The sequence below is a fragment of the Mastomys coucha genome, chromosome X (assembly GCF_008632895.1).
Source record: "Mastomys coucha isolate ucsf_1 chromosome X, UCSF_Mcou_1, whole genome shotgun sequence".
Classification (NCBI taxonomy): Eukaryota; Metazoa; Chordata; class Mammalia; order Rodentia; family Muridae; genus Mastomys; species Mastomys coucha.
The window spans coordinates 148,658,332-148,661,635 of NC_045030.1; positions in this window are offsets into that span (position 1 = coordinate 148,658,332).

Consider the following 3,304-nt stretch of genomic DNA (forward strand, 5'->3'; position numbering starts at 1 on the left):
CCAATAAAAAATAAAATAAATAAAAAAATTACAACAGGATATATGATTGACAAATGCTGTCTCCACAACTTCATCTTTTTAAGCCTCTGCCTTACCTTCCTCTTACCATCCTCACTTCCAAAAATGAAAATTGTTAAATAGGATTCTGCCTGTAGAATGAAGTAGTAATGACTATAGACCAGGGTAAATAGACAGTCCATGCCAGTAGGAACCTGCTACCTTGAAGAGGCCAAAGGAAGCTGCTCTTGTCCATTAAGTGTCACAGGTGGGTTTCAGATTCACAATCCTATTGCCTCTGTCTCCCAAGTGATGTGATTATTGGTGCGTACCAACATATTCAGCTACCTTTGCTTTTTCTCTAAACTTTCTTTAAAAATATTTCCAAGTGTGACTTACAGTTGAAGGTTCATAACATTATAGATGGTGAGATCTGATTCTAAAGTGAGAAAGGGTTGTAAATAGTTTATTCTAGGTGATATGTTCTTGATTGGACCTTGTTCCCATGATGTCTGGCCAGGCAGATAAAATGCTCCAAGCAAAAGGCAATAGCGCTGATTATGTGACCTCTGTGATGATTTGTGATTGTACACCCTTTAGGACAGACCTCGTTGCTTAGAAGATATCAAAGTAAGAATCGTTGCATATTTATTATTCCTTAGTGTGGTCTTTTGAATGTAATTGGCCTCCATGGGCCCAAAAGGAGTGGAACTAATTAGGAGGTGTGGCCTTGTTATAGGAAGTGTGAAACAGGTGGGGGCTGGCTTTGAGGTCTCCTTTGCTTGAACTATGTCCTGTGTGGCACTCAGTTTCTTTCTCCTGCCTGCAGGATAACTTATATAAAACTCTCATGTCCTCCTGCACCATGTCTGCCTGGATTCTGCCATGCTTCCTGCCTTGATGATAATGAACTGAACCTCTGAACCTGTAAGCCAGACCGAATTAAATGTTGTCCTTTATAAGAGTTGCCATGGTCATGGGTGTCTCTTCACAGCAATAGAACACCGACTAAGACACTGAGGAAGTTCAATGTGCCACAAAAAGGGCAATGATTATGAGAGTGAGGAGAGAAAACAAGGAATAGCAGTGGAATACATGTGACATGCAAGTCTCAGAGAGACTATTTGTAAAGGAAAGGAACCAGCAAAAAGAGAGAGAATAGGCCAAGGAGGTGGAGGAGAAAGAACAACCAAGTATAATGAAAATAATGGTATGAAAATATCACATGGGGCTGGTGAGATGGCTCAGCAGGTAAGAGCACCAACTGCTCTTCCAAAGGTCCTGAGTTCGGATCCCAGCAACCACATGGTGGCTCACAAAAACCTGTAATGAGATCGGACGCCCTCTACTGGTGCATCTGAAGACAGCAACAGTGAATTACGCCGGAGCAAGTGGGCCCCACCTACCCCCAGGGGAGGAAACAGAGTTTGTTTTTTGGTTTTGGTTTTGATGTTTTTTGGAGGGGTAACCAGGAGAGGAGATATCATTTGAAATGTAAATAAAGAAAATATCTAATTTTAAAAAAAGTAAAAAAAAAAAAAAAATAAGATACCTGAAAGAAGTTATTTAATGGAGGAAACATGTATTTGGGCTCACTATTTCCAAGAGGGTTCAGTCCTTTCTGATGTGGGAGGCACAACAGAACTAGAAGCTGAGAAAAAATATAAATAAATAAATAAATAAATAAATAAATAAATAAATAAATAATCTGGCATAACCGCAAGATGAAACAGGAATAACTTCACCAGTTGGGCCATTTACAACTATTACTCCTAGTACAAAATAGATGTAATCCTTATGCCTTTTGGGTGTGTGCTGCAGGGGGCAGGGTTTCTCACTATGTAGCTCAGGATTGTCTAGAAAGTGCTAGGATGCCAGGCATGTGTCACCACATGTGACTTGACATTTTTTCAGGACATTTTGTTGGCAATATGCTAACTGTAAACTATCAATTAAACTGGAATCATGCATTTAATCATCACCTTCTAATTTGCTAAAGTAAGAAGACATCTGTCCCTAAGCAGAAACAAGTCAAAAAGGAAGAAATGTTGTTTGAAGGCCTTGAAAATGCTGAATGTGTACATGAGAGAGGAACTTGAGTATTGCAGGCTGAGACCCCATGATCATTTAGGTTTCTGGATGATTTCTTGTTTCCAAGTTTGGATCCACTGACTTGGCAGAAGCCTGTTCCAGTGGTGACAACTGTTATAGACATGTTGGGGTCATGAGCCTACCATTTCCCCAGATCTTCTCTCATCACCAGTTTCTTCCAGCAAGGCTGGGGAGTCAAGTGTTCCTGCTAGTGGAGAAGGACACAACTAATTATAAATCTGATAAGAACAATTTGGAAAATGCTTGCTATCTATTACTTGTTAGGTATAATGCCTTTGGGGACCATTACTTAAGGTCTTTGAGATGTGATTTTTTTTCATCTGTAAAATGGAAATTTAGTGGGTTTTTTTTTTTGAGGTTCACATGGGATAATTGATCAAGTGCTCAATTAATATTGCTGTCTATTGCTAATCCCTCATTTATTTAATATGTCTTTATTATGCATTCTCGACATGTAAGTACTGAGATAACATGAATATATGAGAACTGCCACTACTCAGTTTTAGTCATTTAGTCAATCACAGTATTACATAATTACAGTGTATTGGACTCTGTGCCACATATAGAAACCATAGTAGTAAATGAGACAGAACTTTCAGGACTTTGGTTACGTGCTTTGATTCTACCAATAGGACATTTTCCTTTCTTATTAATTGGTTGGATATCTTTGGTAAAATCTCTTTGGGCTTGGATGTAGCTCGCTGACTGAGTACTTTATTACTTTGTACAAGCTCCTGGATTTTCAGCATTACCAAAAAATTGTTGAGCCATCATAGCACACACCTGTAATTTCTGCAATAGATAGGTGAAAGCAGGAAAAAATTTCAAGTAGAGACCAGTATAGGGAGATATGTGGATAATATAGGGAGACTCTGCTTCAGGAACCAAGGGCTGGTGATATAGTTTAATGAGAAAGCACTTAAGCACCTAGTGTATTTACTAGGTAGGCCCTGAGTTCCACCCCTCTCACTACAAAACAAAACAAAACAAAATTTTATTTAGTGAAAGAATTCAATGTCAGATGCCTTTGTATAGCATGCCTGGTTCTGACTAATGGATCAAAACAGGGGTTATCAAAATCCAAAAATGTTCGTGCACATATAGGTAGGTAGAGTTAAGTGGGAGCTTTAGTTTTCCTTCTTCTTCTTCTCCCTCTCCCTCTCCCTCTCCCTCTCCCTCTGCCTCTCCCTCTCCC